This window comes from Kogia breviceps, chromosome 1 (assembly GCF_026419965.1).
Source record: "Kogia breviceps isolate mKogBre1 chromosome 1, mKogBre1 haplotype 1, whole genome shotgun sequence".
NCBI classification, from domain to species: domain Eukaryota; kingdom Metazoa; phylum Chordata; class Mammalia; order Artiodactyla; family Physeteridae; genus Kogia; species Kogia breviceps.
The window spans coordinates 200,340,952-200,363,333 of NC_081310.1; the positions used below are offsets into that span (position 1 = coordinate 200,340,952).

Consider the following 22,382-nt stretch of genomic DNA (forward strand, 5'->3'; position numbering starts at 1 on the left):
GAGCTGCACCCCTGCCCCGCCAGAGGCTCTCGTGTCCTTCATGTTGAAAGTGGGGGGACACCTGGGGTCCGACCCGAGGGGACCGATTGAGTAAACGTCACACACCTGCAGACTGGAGCCTGACACGCTGAGGATCCAGCCTCGCGTGCCGGGGGCGCTGCGGGTGTAGATGGGCTTAAAGCAGGTGCTGGTGGGGGTGGTGCAGACGAATGCCCGAAAAGTCCCCCAAAGAACCCCTGCAGACATTCCTCCTGACTTCTTGGCGTGAGGGAAAGGCGTGAGTATCCCCGGTGGTTTCCTGCTTTGTCCAGAATTTCTTTGCTGACCGTGTAGCTCGCGGGTCCTGCCAGAACAGGGCATAGAGCCACGGCCGCCATCGAGATGAAACACTCTGGACGGTTGCCGGTGCTTTGAACTTGCTTCCGGTGAGCAGCTGGGGGCCTCTTCCAGGGGGACACGGGGCGTACATCCTGTGACGTGCTCTTTAAGGCTCTGGATGCCCAGTAAACAACAGGAGGGAAACCGGGAAACTGGGGGGAATTGAGGCCCCCGCTTGTAGAGGGGACCCCTGCGCTCTGGCCGTTCCCTGTGCATTACAAGCGTGGCTGAAGGCAGGGGTCCGGGGGAGGTGCTGGGTCCCACAGTTCCGAGCCGGGCGCTGGTACCCAGGGGTGCTGACCTTTGTCGGGGAGGCTCTGGCGGCGGCTCTGACTGTTCATCGCATGCCCTCTGCGAGCCGGAAGGCTCTGTGCTTCCTGGGCTCTGGGCAGCCGGGGGTGGGGGCTGCTGCCCGGGCCACGGAGTGAGGTGCTGGGGGTGGGGGGTCCCTGCCCTGTGCCCCGTACCATCCGGGCTCCAAGCCTCAGCCAGGCCTCCTCGTGGTTTTAGATCCCGAGCCCCTCTGTGGGCTGGACAGAGGTGACCCCACCCCACACCGTTGTGGCCTGGGGTCCAGGCTGGGATGCAGGGCCCAGCTGCCCTGACCCCAGCTGCTCTTCTCGGGGTCTGTCATGACGGCCGCAGGCGGGTGTGCAGAGATGCTGGACTGTGCGGGCTTGGGGTGGGAGAGACGTCCTGGCCTCCAGCTGCCTTTGGGGATGCTGCTGGGACCGGCTTGTGGCCTGATGGGCAGCAGCCCCGAGGAGGTGACTCTGCAGCATGGCCCGTCCTCCGTCTCGTCCTCGGGAGGCACCCGGGACCCCCACTAGGGCCAGTCTTTCTCTAGCCCCTCCCCTCCCCCCACCTCCTGCGGCTTCCAGCCCCCACTCTCGCCCGGCGCTCCTTCAGGCGCCCAGCCTGGAGCAGCACCGGCGGGCGCTCCCTTTGTCCTGAGCAGCGCCCCTCCCGAGAGACCCTGACCCTCGGCCTCCTGGGCACCGGAGGGTACACGGGCTGGCAGGGGCGCAGTGGGGAGGGCTAGGCACCCGGCTGGGTGGGCGCCTGGGGCAGCTGCTGGGCTTGGAGACCCACCCTCGGTGCTGCGGCGGGGGGGGGGGGGGGGGGGGGGGGCGGAGTTGAGCCGCGACCTTGCCAGCCTCTCGGGGCCTGGGCTCCAGGCCTGGCTTTGCCTCCAGAGCAGCCCTGCTCCCCACGTTCACGTCGTCCGCTTCGTGGAAGAGGAGTCTAGGGTCAGGGAGGCCGGCAGCTGCTGACTGCCCGGCAGAGCTGGGGCTGGAAGCACAGTCTGGCCCAGTGAGCACCTAGAACCTTCCGGTAGTGCCGTCTCTGGGCGCCGTGCCAGGCCTTTTTGGGGGTGGAGCACAGTTGGGCTCTGCTTCGGAGGAGGGAGGGGTGGATCCCCCGGTCCCCACCCTACAAACCTCCCAGGCAGGAGCACCTGTACTGGGGGGGCCCTGGGCTCGTGACCAGTCCGTGGCCCTCCAGGGTCGGGGGCTTCCTGGAATGGCCAGTTGGGTGGCAGATGTGGCCTTCAGGGAGCAGTAGACAAAGCTGGAGGGTGGCCCCTGGGCCTCCTCCTAGGACACCATCTCCTGGAAGAAAGGCCTGGTGTGCGGGGCTGGGTGTGCAGAGCTGGGTGTGCGGGGCTAGGTGTGCAGAGCCGGCGTGCGGGGCTGGGTGTGCAGAGCTGGGTGTGCGGGGTTGGGTGTGCAGAGCCAGTGTGTGGGGCTGGGTGTGCGGGGCTGGGTGTGCAGAGCCGGCGTGCGGGGCTGGGTGTAAAGAGCTGGGTGTGCAGAGCTGGGTATGCGGGGCTGGGTGTGCGGGGCTGGGTGTGCAGAGCTGGGTGTGCAGAGCTGGGTGTGCGGGGCTGGGTGTGCGGGGCTAGGTGTGCAGAGCCGGTGTGCAGGGCTGGGTGTGCAGAGCTGGGTGTGCAGAGCTGGGTGTGCGGGGCTGGTGTGAGGACGGTGCCCCCTGCAGAGACCTCCCCTGTTCCCTTCCGGTCCCTCCACGCTGGGTTTGGGGCCGCCAGACCTGAGACCTGGCACAGTTGGGCATAAGTAACTCTCCCCCCAATGATAACTGATTCCAGTTTTGAAAATAAAAGCCGTATTTTTTCTGGTTCCCCCACATTCTTTCATTTGAACAAAACAGTTGAGGAGGGAGAGGGGACTCTGCTGGGTTGATGGTGGCGAGCAAAGGGGGAGGGGAGTGCCTCGGAAGAGCCCCTCCCCCGCCTGGGTGCCCCCTCCCTCTGAACTTGGGCCTGCCTGCTGCCCCCCCCCCCAACCAAAGGCTTTCTGCAGGAGATAGGGGAGCACAAAAGGAGATGGTGGGGCCTGGGGGAGGGGCGGGGAGGGCGGGGCCCAGCACACGGCCTCGGTTCAGTCTGTCCCGGGCGGCTGTCCGTCCAGGGTGGGCATCGTGTCATCCGCCGCACCTGTGGGCCGCAGGGTAACGTGCTGGACCCCACTCCCCGCGCTGTTTGGTGGGGATAAAGCATGGGGGACGTTTGTGCGGGTCACAGGTGTCAGTGCAGGTGAGGCTCAGGGTGCCCTGGGGGTGGTGGCGCCCACACAGCCTCTCCCTTGAGGTGGCCTGGGGTCGGGATGCCCCCCAGGACCGCCGGCCTCCCTACCCTGCGGGCCGGCGCCTTCGGGGAGCCCCTGGCCCTTGATGGGCTCCTGCCCGGAGTGAGAGACGGCAGAGGTCTCCCCCCACCCCCGCCCCCCCAAGACCTGCTGCGGACGAGCGCTTCTCATGGCCAGCTGCCCTTGAATCTTACAGGAAAAACGGGCAAGAAAAACGTATGCTTCAGGACATGCTATGTCTTAATTTATCTTACTTTTGTATCATAAATGGTGACGCAATGGACGCTGGTCATTTCTCGTGACCTGGTCTCTGCTGACCTCGGGGAACGAGAGCAGACCGAGGTCTGAGGCCCGGGTCCCCTTAGGTGCTTCTTGGTCCAAGAAGCTTTGTCCCTGGTACCCTCTGGGCCTCAGTTTCCTCACCTATAAAATGGGCAGGTTGGACCCATCTCAGGCAGTTCTGGGACTCACTCCCGGGTCCACAGAGCTCTCAGGGCATCACTGCTGACAGCCCGGACAGGGCCGGGTGGTCCGCAGGGCTTCCTGGAGGAGGGCCTGTGGGCTGAGGAAGGCTTGGAGAGGTGCAGGGGGGGCAGGGGGGGCTTTTCCAGGTGGGAGCAAGTTGGGGTCAGAGGAGGAGCGTGGAGGGAGGGAATCAGCTCGGCCCAGAGGGGCTGGTGGGGATGGACGGCCGGGGAGGTTCAGCCTGGAATCTGAGGAGCCTCCGCGTCCCCCTCTGAGCGGGTGGGAATGACCTTGCGCCCGTGTGGCCTGCCCCTCCAGCCCCACCCCAATCTGCGGGGAGGGACCTCAGCGGTCCTGCCTGGAGCCTCCACGCCCAGGCCCGCCCCTTTGAAGGAGCCTCTTTCCCCACCGGAGCAGGGCGTCTGGCCCTGAGGGCATGCGGGCGGGAAGCAGGCCCCTCGGGTCCAGTCCCGCGCTCCTGGCCTTGGCTCAAGGGTGACTTTGTTTCTAAACTGGGATAATTGATTAATGGAGAGGAAGCAGCCCTCCCAGGCTGCCCTTCCGTGCTGCCCACTGTGTCGGAGGGTGGGAACCTGACCCCTGGCCCGAGGTCCAGACACCAGCGAGGGCTGCTCTTGGCTCCCCTTGGCTCCCGGCCGCGACCAGGCTGGGACCTGGCTCTCCTCTCCCTGAGGGGTGCGCAGAGCTGCCCGCCCGACCAGGCCTCTTCCTCCACTGTGCTCTGCTCTGCTCTGCCCTGGCGGACAGTGTGGCCTTTGGCTTCTCCACACATGCCCGATTGAGCTGCACGCAACCCCTCCTCTGAGGACAGTTCCCGAAATCTCCCGCGAGCCCCATGTCCTGCAGGAGCTGGCACTGGTGTCTTCTGCTGCCTGGGGTGGGGGCCATCTCTGGCGGAGGGTGGGGAGGGCCTGCTGGGTTGAATGGAGATGGTGGGTGGCTTTGAGCCTGCCCTCTGCCCTGGCCCTGCTGGCTGTGACAGTCGGCTGGGACAGGTGCAGCCGGCTGCCCTGGCCTCGGTGGTCCGCGTCCCTTCAGGGCAGCGGGTCTGCAGACCGCCTGCTCCAGGACAGCCGGGGGGCCGCCCGCATAGAATCCCAGCCCTGACAGAGCGGCCGACTCCGGGAAGGCCGTTCGTGTTCACTCAGTGAATCGTTTAATTACCAGGTCTGTCCCCCAGACCCCACCACCCACAAAGGCGCCTCTGTCTTTTGAGAGGACTGTGTCCTCCAGGCCTGCTCCATGCACAATGGGCTTCTCCCAGGGCTGGCTGCTGAGACGGGCTGGCCTTCTAATGACATAATTACAGCAGGATCCACCAACAGGCAGACCCTCCGGGCCTGGGGGTCTGTGAGCTCGCCCCACCTGCCCCCACGCTTCCCGGCTGGGTTTTTGGTGAATAGGCCGCTCCAGTGGCCCTGCGCACGAGGGGCCTGCCTTCCGGGCAGGATCGAGGCTGGGTCTGCGGAGAAGGACGAGGCCCCCTAGCCTCCCCTCCCCAGGGCTGCCCCAGGCTGGGGTCCCGCCCATCCCCCTGGGTGGTTTCCTGAAAGGACCCTGTGACTCTGTTCTCTGCCTTTCTCTTGCCTCCGCCCTGGTGCCCTGTCCACACCCCCGGAAGCCGGTCCAGACTCTTCCGGTGAATTGCCCTTTGCTGGGCTGCAAGGGCAGCCCTGGGCGTGCCCTGGGGTGGGCTAGGTGCGTGTCCCATTATACAGATGAGACCACTGAGCCCCGCCAGTTGCTGATTTGCTGGGGTCAGTGATGTGCTCAGTGCCGGCACACGGCCTCTTGGACCCAGCAGGGCGGCGCGGGGCGCGTGTGGAGCCCCCGCTGGGGTGGGCGAGCCTGGATGGTGTCTGGGGGATCTGTGCGGCCCATGTGCCCTGTGTGGGTCCCTGGACCGTCGCCGCCTTGGGACTGACAAGAGTTGGGGTGAGGGAGTTCCCCGGGTGTGTTTGGGGCTGAGGGGCAGGTGCCCGGCCCTCTGGCTGACCTTTTCCTGGCAGCCCGCTGGTGAAGCCAGGCAGCTGCCCACTCGCAAAGGGGCTGCGGTGCCCCATTTCCCAGCCCCTGGGCAGCTGCGGTGGGCGGCTCGGCCCTTTCCATTCTGGACGCAGGAACGGCTGGGCCCAGACGGGCGGGGCGGCGCTGCTGGCCCTGAGACCCCGCTCTGCTGGGAGGCCTCTCGCCTTTCTCTGCCACGGAGGGGAGCAGGGGAGCCCAGGCCGGCGAAGGGGGGGCTCGATAAGGCGAGCGCCTGCCCCCCGAGTGCTCGCAGCCCTGCGCAGTGGGGCATCGGGAGAGGGGCACAGGGCGGCGGAGGGGGCTGGGGAGGGGAGTGCGGCATGTGCGGGTCCCTGCACGTGGGCGGCTCGGCCTGGGCACGGGGGAGAGGTCCTCGCAGGCCGGCCCGGGGCCCCTGCCCCCGAGAATGGCGTATGGAAGGGAACTGGCGCACGAAGCCGCCTGAGCCTGCCCTCCGGCCCCGTGTGGACACGCTGTCCTGCTCGGGCCCAAGGGGCCGCCTTCTGAGGACCCGTGCGGCGTCCGTGACCGCTGCCGACGCCACCCCCACCGTGTCGGGCCCGCTTCTCGTCACCCCAGGAGTCCGCCGCTTCCCGCACGGCCGAGTCTCCGTGGCCGGCGCTCACCTCTCACCCCAGGGCCCTGGCACCTAAATGAGTCAATAAAACGTAGCAGCTGCGGAGAGGAGCCCCGAGTCGGAATTCCTGGAGGAGTCCTGCCTGCGGCCAGCTGCACTCAGGAGCCGATTCTAGGGCTGATCCTGCCCCCGGGCTCAGGTGGCCACGTCCCTGTCCCCCAGCTCGGCAGTGCCCTGAGACTCTGTGGAGGGGCCCTGGGGCGGCGGGCCCTGGTGAGCCGAGAGCCCCGGCTCTTCCTGGGCTCCTGGACGGGCATCTCATCCCTGTATCGGCTCTGCCCGGCCTGCCGCCAGAGCTGTCGCTGTTTGGGGGCAGATCCCAGGAGAGGCCCCGATTGCCCGCGTTCAGTTCCTGGGGCTGTGCCTGCCTCTCTGTCCAGGCAGGGTAATTCGTGAGGGATCTGCAAACGAGGGAGCCAGCACTGGCATCCCGGAACCGGCCCTCGGGTCCCGGCGGCTCCCGGCATCCCAGAGCAGGGCCCGGCCTCTGTGCCCCGGGCCGACGGTGCTGACAGCCCGCGGAACTGGTCTCCAGCCAGCGCTGGCTGAGGGGGAGCTGCCCCCCAGCCGGCCTCGCAGCCATCTGTTCTGCTGGGGACCGGAGCGGCGGGCTGGGTCACCGCACCATGTTCAGGGTCAGGGCAAGATGAGGCTGCGGGTTAGCCCTCCGGCAGCTCCCCTGGGGTCACAGGTCTCGGGGAGGACGCCCCAAGCTGCTGCCTCTCCTGCTGTGCACCGAGGTCCCACCGGGCCGGCCTCGAGGCCGGAAGGGCGTGCAGCCCAGTTCCCGCAGCAGGACCAAGCCCAGGGGTCCCACGTGTTTGCGCGCATCCGTGCTCTCCCCAGGGGCTGTGGCCACCCCAACCTGGGGACCCCTCGACCCTCCCTAGGAAACCACAGTGCACGTTGGCACGTGCAGGCCCGTGAACCCTTGGGACAGAGAAACCCGGACAGCTTGTTTCCACGGGTCAGTGTGAAATGTTCGCGGGCAGCGGGTGCGTCTGTGTGGAGCACGGATTCCCACCTGTGGAGCCCGTCCCCCTCCCCAGCCTGGGCTCAGACAGAAGGGGCGCCCTGCACTCCTCCCAGCTCCCTGGGCAGCCTGACGCCGCCTAGTGTGGCCTGGGCTCTGTGAGGGCAGACGGCTCTGCCGAGGCTGGCTGGGCCTCAGAGGGACCCTCGAGTCCACTGGGCCTTTCTGCTGTCCCTGGGGACTCTGGCTCCGGTGTCCCCCGCATTGGACCTGCCCTCCTGGAGGTCAGGGCAGCAGGTCTGGGTGCTGATGCCTCCCGAGGGCGTCGGTCGCTGCGTGGGCTGAGGGGTCGGGGAGGGGGGCCCCGCTCTGGCCCATCCAGCCCCAGCTCACGCCGCTGGATCGGCCCCTCCCAAGGGCTGTCCTCCAGGCCGAGGGCAGGGCAGGCTGGGCACAGGTAGGTTCAGGGCGGCTCTGGGCTGGATCCAGGACAGACCACTGCCTCCCGGGGCGGTCGAGCTGCTCTCCCTCTGGGTGGGCCTCTCTGGGTGCCCCCGGGGGATAGGGCCCCCCCGGGGGCGGGGAGGTTCCTGGGGACACGGTGGCACAGACAAGGTGGCCAGTACCCACATGGCACTCAGTGCCCAGCACAGGCGCCCAGCCCGTGCCAGGGCCTTCCTCTCACACCCCTGCTGGGAGGGCAGCTGGGCATCCTGGCTTCACACTGCCTGTCCCCGGGTGGAGCTGTGTGCCCGGTCGCTGCCCTCCAGAACCCCCGCGGGAGCTCCGGGGCTGGGGGGTCCGTATGCACGTGGGCCCGGGGGCGCTCACACTTTCCTGGAAGAACTCCTGCTTGACCGGCTCCCTGGCCTGCTTTGCCGACGGGGATGCTGAGGTTTCTGAGGGGCCGTCCCCTCGCCCGCCCTGCCTCTGCGGGACTGGGTGCGGTCTGAGCCGGGTGGCCTGCCTGTTGCTTGGCTGAGCTGCTGGGGCAGCAGGGAGCACAGGGAGTGCTGCAGGCCGGGCCGGCCGCTCTGCTCACACCCCCCCCGGCCCTCTGGTCTCCCAGGAGCGCACACAGTGTTGGCTGCGTCGTCTGGATTTCCATGTGAGGGGGAAGGTGTCAGGGTTTCTGGCTTTTTCTGCGTCTCGAGGCCAGAGGACCCGCTACCTTGGCTCAGTCAGCCCCAGGATCTACCTGTTGGATCCACAAGCACAGAGCCGTCGGGAAGAGCCCTGAGTGCCTCGGGCCTTCAGGATAGAGCCCAGCCCATCACTCTCCCCTGCCCCGGGGCTGCGGCACCTCTGAGAGCGGTGCACGTGGCTTCGGGATGAGACCCCGGGCTTGGTGGGTGGGGTGAGCGGTCTTGACTGTGTCCCTCTGTCCCTGTGGCCACGCGCTGGGCGTGATGACATCCCAGGGACTAACATTCTGGAAGGGCTGGGAAATGCTGGCCATCACGTGGCCAAGCTCCTGCCGTCACACCCAGGAGGCATGAGGGCTCTTTCCTGGACACTGCGTCCATCTGGGAGCCTCTAGGGACGCTGCTGGGAGGGTCCTGGGCAGTGCGCCCTGTGTCCTGGGAGCCTGGCACCGTTGGAGTGCCTGGAGGTTGTCTGCCACCCCGACCCTGGGAGGCCGCAGACACATCTGCACTCCCGGTGGGGGAGGGGGCGGTGTGGGTACCCGCTCATCCTCATTTCAGAGCCGCCCCCAGATGGGGACATGGGGAGGGCAAGGGTGGGGCTGCAGCTCAGAGACCAAGTCATCCCACCGAGCTCCTGGTGGCAGGTTTGGAGGGGCCGACTCCTGCCCATTGCCAAGGCCAGGGCTCCGGACGGGACAGACACCTGGGCCCCATGCCTCAGACAGCTGCCCGGCCCCACGCTTCTGAGCAAGGGCAACTCTCCAGGTGAGTGGGGACTTGGTTTCCCCGATGCTGTGGGATGCTGCTTCTGCCGGGCAGCTGCCCCAACCTGAGAACCCAAGCCCCAGGGTCAGAGCCAGCTGACGGACATTGTCTGGTCCAAGCCCTTCCTTTTACTGACTGAAGTGTGACCTAGAGAAGAGCTGCATCTGCCCAGGTCTCCTCCATGCGTGCTCTGTGAGGGCAAGCAGTCCCTCCTGGGCCCTCCGCAGTGTTTGGATGGATGGATGGATGGGTGGTTGGATGGATGGATGGGTGGATGGATGGATGGATGGATGGGTGAATGGATGGATGGATGGATGGATGGATGGGTGGATGGATGGATAGATGGGTGGATGGATGAATGGATGGATGGATGGATGGGTGGATGGGTGGATGGATGGATGGATGGATGGATGGGTGGATGGATGGGTGGATGGATGGATGGATGGATGGATGGATGGATGGGTGGATGGATGGATGGGTGGATGGATGGACGGGTGGATGGATGGACGGATGGATGAATAAATGACATGGGGATCCGTGGCCAGGCCCACTGCACACCTGCTGACACCCTGTTCTCTTCCTCAGGGCCTGTTGGGGCAGACAGCTCCCCCAAAGGCCTGAAAGATAGTGGAGGCCCTAAGGGGGGTGGGTGAGGTCTGACTCCGTCCAGGAACCTGCTATCCACGTGCCAGAGGCACAGGCCCAGTGGGATGGGAGGGGGGTAGCTGGCCCTGTGCACTGAGTGGTGTCCACCCAGGCTTCACCCCGTGAGAAGCAGACGTCGTGCACACAGGACCAGGCTGTGTGTCCCCTGCCCTTCTCTGTGCTGGCCACTGGCCTTGGCCCCCAGCTGGCGCTGGCTTCTGAGGGTGGTCCTGGCTCTTGGAGCCCCTGGAGCGGTTGGAGTCCCAGAGGCCAGTAGGGAACGAGGGGCCCGGGAGACTCCGCTCCCCCAGCGGTGGGCCCCACCCCCAGCCTCTCAGCCCAGGCCCCGCCCCCAGGGTTCCCAGCCCTGCCTGCCCTCCCAGAGCCTCCGAGGGCTGCAGGGAGATGCCGAGAGAACAGCCACGGGGCGTGTGGGACTCCAGACCTCTCCTGGCAGGGGCTCCTGCCCTCCCGTCCTGAGCGCTCAGGGTGGGGCACTGGCGCCCCCTGGTGGCAGCGAGAGGCCAGCGCAGGGGCAGAGGGCTGCCTGGAATCTGCGGTCAACAGTGTGGGCGCCACTGAGGAGAGAGGGCCAGCTTCACGCACTTCCCCCTCCACTCCCTTCGCCAGCCCCGCCGGGATGTCTGATGTCACCTGTGACGGCTGCCGAGGCCTGAGGGACACACGTGGGAAAGGGAGGGTGAGACCCCGGCGAGGGGTCCGGGGGCACGAATGGGGCAGGGGCGGCCTGTGTGCACTGCCTGCGTTCATTCACTCACTTGTTCATTCAGTCGTCTGCCCACGCATCACTGAACCCCGTGTGTCCAGGCCCCGTGCCAGGGAGTCAGCTGCCTGCCAGAGGCCTGCATCCTAGTGGGGAGATGACAGGAAGTAAAGAGAACGGGTTCAGGAGCGGTGGCCATGGAGATGGACATCGAGAGGAGGGGAGAGAAAATGATGGGGGCGGCGTGGCCTCTGAGGACCTCAGTGGCTGCAGCGGACGCCGCGTGAAGACCGGGGGCGGGTCCAGGTGGGGTCGCGTCCAGCACGGGGAGCCCAGCGGGACAAGCCCGGGGGGCCAGCGAGGCCAGTGGCCCCATCACCGAGGCTCTGGTGGGGCACGGCTGGGGGATTATTCAGCGACCTTGCTTATTGCGTGTTTGTGGAGCGTTCACTTACATCAGGATGCCAAGAACTTTAAGATGGGCCTGGAGAGCAAGCTCCCGAGTGCCGAGGCTGGAAGCCAGGCAGCCGTGGTGGTTCGTGCCAGGGCCAGACTGGTGGCCAGGGTGACGCCAGGCCAGGGCAGAGAGAGCGAGCCAGTGCGGGGGGACAGGAGGCTGACTGTGGGTCCAGGCGAGGGGAGGCTCCGAGTGAGGGAAAGAGGTGGCTCCCAGGGTCTGGTCCAGGAGATGCGGTGGGTCGCGGGGGTTCCTGAAACCGGGAAGACCGGGGCGCGAGCAGCTGGCAGGGATGTGGGGCTTCTGTTTAGGCCTCTGTGCCAGGAGGGGCAGGGAGGTGGCAAGGAGGTGCCCTCTGCCCTGGGGAGTGGTGGGCATCTGGGTTGGTGCCTGCATGAGGCCACGGCCGTCCCTTCTCAGAAGCGTAGGCACCACAGGGCCCGGGCCTCCGGATGCTCGGGGTGGCCGCACCAGCCTCCCTCTGCTCTGTGCCCCCATCTGTTGGAATGAGGCTGGACTTGCCAACTCGCTCGGGCCTCTCGGATTCAAACGCTGGGAGTATCAGCCTCGTTTCTCCTCCTCGGGGCTGCCTGCAGGCTGGAGGAGGGCTCTTTGCGGAAAACATAGAACTTACGCTCCAATCCAGATTTCAAATGAAGTGGTCATCACTGTTGAATGTTCCTTCTTTCAGCAAGCATTCTTCCAAAATTGATTTGCTGACCTTTACCGTGCGCCAGGCACAGCTGGGGGCTTGCCACGCCGCGGCTGCTGAGCAGACGTGGCCCGATCTCAGGGACGTTCAGTCCAGGGGGAGTAAGGAGTCCCACCGCCAGAGGTGTGATGGGGCCAGGAAGGGGGACATGTAAGCTGACCCGGCCCGAGCTGGGGTGGGGCAGCGCCCTGTGGGGTGGCTCTGTGCCCCTCTGCGCTTACCCAAACCCATTCGTCTGTCCGTCTGTCAGAGCCCATAGTTTTGGGATCCTGTCGGCGCCAAGCGTGGGGCTCAACACCGGGGCCTGCAGGGACGCCTCTATGGAGAGCTTTCCCGGTCCAGCCCCTGGAGCTCTTGGGGAGAGCGAGCTGCCCACCTGAGGGTGAGGCCTGGGAGGGGCCAGCTCCCAGATCAGGGGCCAGCCTCGTGTCCTGGACAGGAGCAGGTCTGGCGGAGGGGCTCCTAGCAGGTCAGGTGCTGGGCTGGCCAGAGGCTTAAGACTGTCCAGGCCCCCCGTTTCACACCAGGGTGTTGGAGCCTCGCGGAGCACTCTCACCCCAGGGTGGCTGGGCTCCCGCTGAGGCCCAGCCCCATGCCCGGCAGGGTTCTGAGCTCCGCTTCAGGAAATAATAGAGGAGTGGCAGTTCCCCCCGCCTCCCCGCAACCGACTTACCCCTCCCCTCCCCCTCCCCTCCCCCTCCCCTCCCCCTCCCCTCCCCCTCCCCTCCCCCTCCCCCCTCCCCCTCCCCTCCCCTTCCCCCTCCCCTCCCCTCCCCCTCCCCCCCCTCCCCTCCCCTTCCCCCTCCCCTCCCCTCCCCCTCCCCCCCCTCCCAGTTCTTCCTGATCTTGGCTCAGAAACAGAGAAAGAGGCAAAGAGAGGGCATCACGCCCCATCGTCCAGAGCAGAGGGTGGCGCCGGGTATTGGGGCCATCCATGGTCTGGATTGCACTGTGTGGGCCTCGACTGTGCATGAGGGATTAGAGTGACTCTGGGGGACCCCACGTGAGCTCAGGAATCATAGTTCTTGGTACAGAGAGAGAGAGACGCACCACTCGCACGCACACACACACACACACGTGCACACACACACGCACACACACACACTCCTGCACACACACACGCGCGCACACAGAGGAGATGAGCTAAGAGAGTGCTTGGCTTGGCCCACACCAGCCCTTCCCGAGCCTCACCCCTGCCGTGGGGGCAGCTCAGAAGCAGAGGCCAGCGCCCGGCTGCACGCCTGTCTCTCCGCCAAAGCGTGAAACGTCCCAGGAACTCAGCCTCGGAGGGGGGAGTGGAGACCTGGACATTTGGGGAACCAAGGAATGTTCTTGGCTCCCTTCTGGGCCTTTTACATTTTGTCTTGTTTTCTGGGAAACAAATGGAAAAAAAGTCCCATTCCCACATTTTTGGAGGCTGATTTGTATAAACAGACCAAACCCGATAACTTTCAGAGTAAACAGAGAAACAGTCTGAAGTCAGGCACTGGGTCTTGGGCCGAGGGCAGAAGGTGATGGAGCCCTTCTGGTCCTGCCTGGGCCGCTCCACTTCCTTCGGTGCCTTTAATAATAACTTCATGCCAACCGCCTGCTGGGGTCCTGCTTGGGAACCTTCTCGGCCCCCATCACCAACTTTGCCCGACCTTCCTTGATGCCTGCCCCTCACCCCCCATCTTGGGCCTCGGTGGGGGCCTGGCTGGGCTGGTACAGTGGGAGTTCCCCCTTAGCCCTTGCACCCCCTCCCTTCACTGGTTCCCCAAAGCTCCTGAAGCCTGATCCCCTTCTTTCTCCACGGAGCCAGTGGCAGGACGTGCGGCCTCCTGTTCTGAAAGCTGTCTCTCCTGCCCGTGGGGTCTTCTCTGCGCGCCCCCTGCCTGCTTGAGGCAAGCGCTTTGTGAGAACTCACAGCATCACCTGACCCTGGGCCACCTCTGTGCCTGGCCCTGAGGGTACTGAGGGGCGAAGAGCTGACCCCTGCCCTGCAGAGCCTCTGGACTCCGAGAAAGTGTGGGCTCTGGTACAGGAGAGGCCTGGGGGAGGGAGAGCCCAGCAGTGGATGACCTGAGCCCACCACCCCACCCTCGGCCTGCCCCTGTGACCTTCTCCCGGAGGGGACCACCTGGTGACCCTGGAAATCCAGAGCGGGTGAGGCCTGTCTGACTATTTCTAGGTGACCCACTCTTGGTTTCCATGGTTGCCCTGGAAACCACAGATGGGGAGGGGGTTGACAGGGCCCACCTTCTCTTGGCCCCGGGAAGGAACCCCTGAACGTGGAGAGCCTTCCTCTAGGAAAACCATGTGAGCAGCTCCGCGCCCTTAAAAGCATGTTCCTAAGTGAAGGAAGCCTGTCGGAAAAGGCTACACGCTGTATGATTCCAACCAGTGACATTCTGGAAAAGGGCAAAGCTATGGAGATGGCACAAAGATGGCGGTGGTTGCCAGGAGCTGGGGGAGGGGCGGTGAGGAGGCGGAGCACAGGGGCCGCTAGGGCAGTGAGACTCCTCTGTGCGATGCCGTCAAGGTGGAGGCACCCACAGGACGGCGCGAGTGGTCCTCGTGGAAACCGCGGGCCTCGGTGAGTAATGACGTCTCGGTACTCGTCCGTTTACTGTAACGAATGTAGACACGAACGAAGGATGTTAGTAATAGAGAAGGTCATGTGTGTTGGGGAGATGGGAGTACGAGGAACTCTCTGCTCAATTTTTCCATAAACCTAAAACTGCTCTCCGAAATAATATCTATGAATTCCAAACAGAAGATGAAACAAGCCCAGCCTTCGGAGCCCTCGGGACTGGCCTTGCCTGAGCTGGTCCCGAGAGTATCTTCCCGCTCCCAGGGTTGGGTCGGCTCCTTGCTTTCTTTCTCTGCTGTATTTGGGTTATCTTGGCATATTGCTTAGTGCACCTTCAGCCTCTCTGTCCTTTGTCCCCTGAGGACGGGCTCTGTGGTCCCTTTCTACCTGCCTGGTCCCCTCACTCATGAGCCGTTTGGCTTCTCATCGTCATCCTTACAAATGTTTGGAAGTTGATCTGAAGGGTCAGAGCATCCAGGTTCCCTGCGCCATCCATGCAGAGCTTCTGAGCAAGAGGGACCCCTCCTGCGGCAAGGCCAGTTTCTCACCAAACTAGGAGAAACCATCCCCTGGAATGAAGCGGCCTTAAGATGATGGTCAAGATTAAGGTTCCATTAGGGGGCAAGTAGCCGGGCCTGATGACGGGCCCCGTCACGCTCCAAGCCCACAGGCTTCCTTCTTCACCCGCTGGGTCCCAGGCACTGGCCTTGGACGGAGTTGGGTTCATTCCAGACGGCAGTCTTGGCAGAGAGGCAGAGAGAGGTCTTCTAAGGTATTCGGTTTCCGAAGGACGTGAGAAGGGAGGCCGAGGGGTCACGTGTGTATTTATGAGCCAATGCCAGGGCGGCAGTGTCCGGAGAGAGAGGCAGAGACAGAGAGAGAGAGGAGAGGCGATCGCAGGAGGGCCGACCCCCGAGGCTGAGCTGCCACCAGGGAGGGGCACTGAACCAGGTTGTTTGCTGTCCAGGTGAGGGTGGGCAGGAAATGTGTGTCCTTCAGACAGGTCCAGAGGAGAAAGCCTCGCTTTAGCCAAGACAGATGATAAATGCCAAACTTTCAGAGCCAGCAAAGCAGGGTGGTGGGGCGGGGGCGGGGGTGGCTGCCTTGCAGAGTACACGTCCTGTGCAGGAGGACCCATGGGACTCCTTTAGACGACAAACTCTCCACGAACCCGAAGACGGGGCTTGGCGCTCAGCGATTATCCTTGGAGCAGGGCGACGCACGGCCACCGCGGCTCCTGCACCCGCCCCGGCAGCACCCCTTGGAGAGACCGACGGATTCCGCGGAGCCTCAGCAGTGTCGGCCCTGGGGACGCTGCTTCCAGGAGGCCTCCCGGGTTTTCCTTTCTGTGCTTCTCCCTTTGGGTTGCTCTCTTGGGCTCCCTCTCCCCGCATCCTGGAAGTCTTCCCTGCCCCCCCTGGCTGGTGGGGCCGTGCAAGCAGAGATAGTGTGTCCTCACAGGGGTGTTGGACGCTGGTGGATGCTTGTCGTGGGTGTGGATGAGTGATGTGTGGGCCCCTCATCCCTCTGGCCTGTGCTGAGCTGGGGTGGGGTATGATGGGAATTGCACTGGAATGTTCTGGCTGTCCCGGCTGGGGCTGGCGGACTTCTGAGCTGCAGGAGAGAGATAACCCCCAGCCAGGTGGCAGCAGGCTTACAGAGCGGCTCCTCCCAGCGCTGCAGGCGGGCGCCTCCCCCGGCTGGCCCAGCTGGGCGGGATGCCCTCTGGCCAAGGGCAAGTTGCAGCCCTGGAGCAGCGTGAAGAATTCTTCTCTGGAGAAGTGGTTTTCGTTGTTCTTTCCAGTTTTAAAGGTGATACATGCCCGATGACTGCATTCGTTTGCTTTTGCTGCGGTGACAGATTGCCCAGCCTTAGGGCATTAAGACACACATGTGTTATCTCACTGTCCTGAGGTCACAAGTCCAACAGGGGTCTCACCAGGCTCAAGTCCAGCTGGGGGCAGGGCAGGCTTGTCCTGGAGGCTCCGAACGAGAGGCTGCCCCTGGCCTTCTCCAGCTTTAGGGGTGCCCGAGGTTCCTGGCTCGCGGCCCCTTCCTCCACGTTCAAAGCCGGCAGCGAGGCGCCTCTCACGCCCTCACGTCTCTACTCTGACTCTCTGACCCTGTGATGACACTGGACCTGCCCACATCGTCCAGGACACGCCCCCGTCGCAAGGGCAGCCCATTGGCAGCTGTAATTCCACTTCGCCCTGTTAGGATCTGGGGATGAGGACTTGGACATCTTTGGGGGCCCTTCTTCTGTCTGCTCCAGTAACTAAGTATCGGGAAACAGAAAAAAAAACGATTGCAGCCCCGCCACCTGCATCCAGCGGGCCGGCGGCGTTCTGGAATGTTCTTGTACCTGTGAGCATCTGCGTGGTTTATGCCATTTTCCTGGGTCATTTTTGCTGGGGCCTCGTCTACTCTCCGGAGCGCCCCACTGTGGACGACAGGTCACGTGCTGCCCGCCCCGGGCCGAGCGGGTCTCGCGTGTTCCCTGAGCAGAGTGGGTGGTCCTCTAGGTCGTCCTCCGTGGGGCTGCAGGCCATTCCGGTGGGGGGACGTCCGCAAGCTGCAGAGAGGGCGGCGCCGGGAAGCCTGGTGTGTGTGCTGGATGGAAGCTGCAGACGTCTTGTCTTTATGGGAGTTTCTCCCACCCCTGCTTTGCTCCGGCTCCGAGGGGGCGGTAACGGCGAGTTTGATCCCCTCCGTCGACCAGCTTTGGACCTTCCAGTTTCCCCGGCAGCCTCGTAAAGCGTGTGTGACATTTTCTGCCCCAGGTTGCTCCTTGGGGGCTCTCTGGACCAGGGTGGTGGAGATCAATCTGGAAACGGGCTCTTCACACGGGGCTCCGGGTCACATGGGGGCTGACAGGCCCCACTCCCCGTCCTGGGAACTCCTGGCGGGGTGGGGGCCGAACACTGACCCACAGGCTGGCCCACCAACATGGCCCAAATCAGTACCCAGACCAGGGAGGCTGCTCCCTCTGTGACAGGCTGAGCCGAGCCGTCCCCGCTGGCCACAGCCCCGCTCCGGCCGGTTCCCGCGCCGCTGGGATCCTGTCGTCCTGTGTGGGAGGGTGGGCTGTGGTGGGACAGCTTTTTGAGCTGGGGGCTTGCTTCAGACGCTGTGCGCCTTGATGGATGTCAGAAGGGTGCCAGGAGCTGCCGGGCAGCTCCTCCACCGTAACCGTTTCCTCAGCCGGGGACAGGGGTGGGTCTGCCTTTGGCCATCGGCTCTGGTCCCCGCCCCACCTGGCTGACTCCTCCCTGGGAGCCAGGGCGCCGGGAGGGAATGTGGTCCGGGAGCTTCTGGGACAAGCTGAGGCGGGTCCTGGCCTGGCCGCATGGCGAGGCGGGGAGGCGCGAGGAGGGGGTTCTGTGCCGCCCTCTGGGGCCTCTGCGTTTTGCAATGGGCCCAGGCGGCCGCGAGAGTGAGCTGGAGTCTGGCTCCGGCTGCTGCGGGCCTGGGTCCTAGGCCGGGCCCGGGGGCTGTGCTGCTTTGGGCTTTCATTTCTGACTCGAAAGGAATGAAGGCCCGACGGGGGATCCGTCCTCTCCGAGGGGGCCCTCGGCTCCCCTCGCCGTCCTTCTCTGCATGCATTCCTTTGCCCCTTTTCGGGATGAGGAAGCCGAGGCCCGGAGGGGTTTTGCGATGGGCCGTGTTCACCCAGCAGCCAAGAGGCCGAGCCAGCCCAGACCCTAGGCTGTGCCCTCGGGACCCCAGCCCTGCTTTGGGCGCTGCCCCACCCACCTTCTGGCTGAGGGGAGCGCAGGGCGGAGGGCACCGCTGTCCAGGCCTCGATGTGAGGGTGGGAGCCATGCGGCCACGAGGCCAGGAGCCCCGGCTCGCGGACAAGGCAAGGGGAGGCTCGCCCCTCGGGCCTCGGGACGGAGTTTGGCCATGCTGACGCTTGCTCTCAGCCCAGTGACGTTGATTGTGTTCTCGTGATGCCCAGAACAAAGGAGGATACATTTCTGTTGTTTAAGCCACCAGATCTGTGACCCTTTGTCACTGCAGCCCAGGACACTATACCAGCACCTCTGACTGTGGCCCGGACACCCTGGGGCCTCTTGCCTGGCTCCAGGTGAATTTCCAGCTCCCCTGGGTCAGAGCTAAGGCCCCTCCTGCAGCTCTGCCCCCAGCCCAGCCTGCTGCGGACCCTCCCCCTCTGCCTGCCGGGTCTTCTCGACGCCCCTGCCCTCCCCGCCCGGTCCTCGCTGGGAGCCGCCTTCTCTCCCGCAGGCTGATGGTGAGGGCCCAGCCCAGGCCCGTGTCTCGTCGCTGCTTTGTGGCCCCCATGGCATCTGTCCCCCGAGGCTGGCTCAGAGCCCCTGCAGGGTCGTTGCCGCGCTTGGCTCGGAGGCCGCACCCCTGCCTACGACATGCAGTTGGTGCCTGGGAAGGGGGTCTCTGGGGTGGGGCGGGCTGCACATGCTCTGAGGCTGGCCCAGACCTGCGCTGGCCGGGGTGCCGAGCAGATGTGTCGGCCTGCAGAGCAAGCTCACTCGGGGAGCCCCACTTGTCCGGCCTCCCCCCGGGGCGCTGGGGGCGGTGGGCGGAACATTCCTGGGGAGGTGGACTCGGCAGGCCAGGGAGGGGGTTCCCCACGCCGGTCCCTCTGCGCTGGCCGCAGGGAAGCTCGGGACGCCCCTCTCCCCAGACGACGCACCTCCTGCCCTCCAGGGGGCTTCCCCAGGGAGCTGCCTCTCCAGGCCCCCTGAAGCTCAGGGCCCTTTGTGAAGCTGCACCCCCCGCTCCGCCCCGCACATCGAGCTCCTCTGTCTCCGACTCTGGAGCCCCGCACGCACGGCTGGCTCCGGTCCAGCTGGTTTCCGTCAGCCCTCCCGGCTGAGATTTGGGGAGCAGCCCTGACCTGTCTGGGTGACCCCTGGCTGCAGGAAGGGAGGATTCTTGGCCTCCTCGGTAGGCAGGGCCTTGTAAATCCTGGCTCCCGACAGGTAGCCTGAGGCCCAGGTGGGCGGACGGGGATAAGGGCTGACAGTCTGCAGAGCCGAGGCCTGGCCACGTCCCGGCCTGGTGGGCTGGGCGGCCTCCCTTTGGGTGGTCTCAGCTTCCGTTCTCGGGGTGAGACTTCCTCATCCTCGCAGGTGGCGCGGGGGTCCCTCGGCCTGCCCTGTGCCCTCCCCTGGAACCGTGTGCCTTATCTCACCCGCTTCACACCTGGGGGACTCGGAGGCCCCCCACTGGCCGTCCAACCGGGTCGGGCTGGGCTCTGATTCCGGCCTCGTGTGTACCTCGCAGTCACCCTCAGAGCTCCACTATCGCACCCAGGCTGCTGGTGGACGGGCAGCGGGGTGTGGAGACCACCTCTCTCGGGGGGCCCTCGTGTTCCGCCGGGGTCGGGAAAGCATGCTCCGCACTCCGCAGCCACCGGTGGCCGCGTCAGCTGGAAGGTCGAGGCCTCCGGAGCCCTCGCCCAGGCTGGGTGGCCGCTGGCTGCTTAGGGCCTTTGCAGCCCGAGGCAGGGCCCTGTGCCGGTGCCAGAGCTGTCCAGGAGCCAAGACCCAGGCACCCCCTTCCTGCTGCACCGAATCCCTGGAGATCGGCCGTGTGGGGGCCGGTCTGAGGAGCGCTTTTGAAAAATTGAGGTGGAATTCATGTGACATAAAATCGACCCCTCTGAAGCGTGCGGTTCAGTGACATCAAGCATGTCCACAGTGTGGTGTAACCACCTCCTCCACGAACTTCATCCCGAAGGAGGCCCCGGACCCACCAGTCAGCCTCTCCTCACCCGTCCCTCGCCACCCCCAGCCCCTGGCGTCCACTCATCCACTGTCCCCGTGGATTTGCCCGTTCCGGACGTTTCCTCTAAACAGAATCACACAGCATGAGGCTTCTGTCTGGCTTCTCACCTCGCTGCCGTGCTCTGCTCCCTTCTGTGGCCGAATGCCGTCCGGCGGCAGGGCTGGACCACGTGGGCCTATCCCCGCGTCTGTCGATGGACACGAGCTGTGTCCACCTGCGCTGCTGTGGCCGCGCCTGCACAGGCGTGCGTCCCAGTCCCCGTTTCGGTTCTTGCAGGCAGACGCCTGCAGTGGGCTTGCCGGCTCCCGCGGGGACGCCTGGCCTCGTTGAGGGAGGCGTTACGTTCTTCTGGCGGATGTCCTCCCCAGGGAGCGGGCCCGGGCAGCCGCCTCCCCCCTCAGGGCCCTTCAGCCCGGCCTTGTGCTCTGTGTGGGGAGGGGCTGGGTGAGAAGGATGGAGGGCCAGCGTCCACACTCCACACTGACCAGAGGCCTGGCTCAAGGGCCAGAGGCCACTCCGCCCTGCAACCTCGCTGCGGAAATGGGAGGAATGCGCCCTGGAACCCCCGGAAATGCCGCCTTCCCTCGGGTTGGGGTCCTCCTGCGCTGGTTGCCCAAGAGGCCAGGGTTTCGGGGCGCCTGCCTCCTGAGAGCTCGCTGGAGCAGAGAGCCCCCCGCCACCGGCCAGACGGGCCCCAGCGGCAGCTCCAGGCAAGGACTTGTCTCAGGTCAGGCCAGGACCTGGCCTCCGATCTCCTGACCTTGCCTGGGCTCAGGCCACCCCTGCGACAAGCTGGAGAATTGGGCCCGTCAGGCGACCAGGCCGCTGGGCTCCCGGTCAGCCCCCCGCTCCCCCGCCCCAGACTGGCTTCATGAGCAAGAAAGGCAGTCAGACCCCGGGTGGTTTCCTGGGCTGTGTCATTGCCCCTGTAAAATTCTGGTGCACATGTGATGGGCCAGAGCTGGAATGGGGTCCCTGAGGGCCGGCCAGCTGGGTCCCCTGTGGGGAGGGTGGGGCTGCCGGGAGTAGCCGTTGGAATTTGGCTCAGGGTATCCCGCGCTGGGATCCCTGGTGAACTGATGGATCATTCTAGAAGCAAGAGGTATGTGCTGCATGCCACCCTGGGCCAGGACTTGCCAGGATCTGCTCCCAGAAGCCCCCAGTTAGCCCTGGTCTCCTCACCCAGACCTGGAGCCCCAAACACCCGGTCTTGGGGCAGGAAGGAAAGGCGGGGTGTCTCTCTATCTTTCCTTCCGGGGCCTGTGCAGGGAGCTCCAGGCCCCTCTGCCACTGGCCTCCCCGGGGGTCCCAGCCCAGGCCTGGCTGCTGGGCTGCGGCCGTCCCCTGTCCCCCACCCTGAGGCTGCCCAGGGAGGGGTCATTGCTGGTCCTGCCCTTGGCAGGGCTGCCGATCGTCCTGGCTTACCCACAGGGCACACAGCTGCCCCCCAGCCCTGAGCTGCCCCCAGCCTGAAAGATCTGCTGTTTACTTTGGTTTTTGAATCAGCCATACCGATTCGGAAAGGATTTAGGGAGTCCCTTCCACCCCTTCCCCAGGCACCCACGAGGCACCCGCGGGCACCTACTCTTACAGATTCATTCCACAGCCGTGTGAGGGCTTGTTCTCAGTGCAGGGGTTACAGCCAGGAGGCGGCGAGGTCAAGGCCCCGTGCCCACGAGGCTTGGGTTCTGGAGGGGCTGCAGGTACAGTGGTGCTGGTCCATAGGTGCTATGAACGAAAAGCACAGCCTCTAGCTGCTGGGGGTGGGGAGTTAAACAGGAAATCAATCCCCCCACCCCGCCCCGCCCCAGCAGGTGACTTGAACCTGATGTGCAGAGTCTGGGCCCCCCCCTCGAGCTCTCCTCCTGCCCAGGATGGCGGGTTCTTTACGACTGTGTCCCCCACCCCTCACCCACCCCTCACCCACCCCTCACCCTTAGCCGTGTACCCAGCAGGTGGTCTGCAGAGGGGAGCCTGCTGAATCTGCCCGGCTCCTCCCTGGCCCTGGGCAGGGTCCCCTCCTTCTCAGTCTGGGCTGCCACTGCCTGGGGAGGGTCACGGGGAGGGCCACCCCCTGCCCGCTCTGCTGCTCTCCGGGAGGCCCCGGCTGTGATGTTTGTGCGGTGGCAGCTGAGAGCATCCTGTGACCCCCTGCCTGCCCGGCCCGGGCTGGGCCCCGGGACCCTGAGACAAATGGGGCCCAGTTGCCACGCTGAGGCTGGCGTGGTCCAGCTGTGAGCAGATACAGGTGCTGAGCAGCCCCCAGTGCAGAGACACAAGGGGCTCAGCTCATCCAGGGGCTGGAGGGGGCTGCCAGCGTGCTGAGCCTTGGTACCCAGCGTGCAGATACCGGGGGGCAGGGGCAGTGAGGGCCAGGCAGACATGGCGCCCTCAGGATGCCACCCAGACTGCGGATGAAGGGATGCATCAGGTGCCACACAATGAGTTCCAGGCCCTGCAGCGCCCGGTGCCCTGTCAG

At 65.3% G+C, this 22,382-nt stretch overlaps 1 protein-coding gene across 1 annotated transcript in view; it reads left to right on the forward strand.

Annotated features, from left to right (window-relative positions):
• The window catches only part of MEGF6 (multiple EGF like domains 6), a 96,215-nt gene that overhangs the window by 20,618 nt on the left and 53,215 nt on the right, over positions 1 to 22,382 (forward strand). The window lies entirely within an intron of this gene.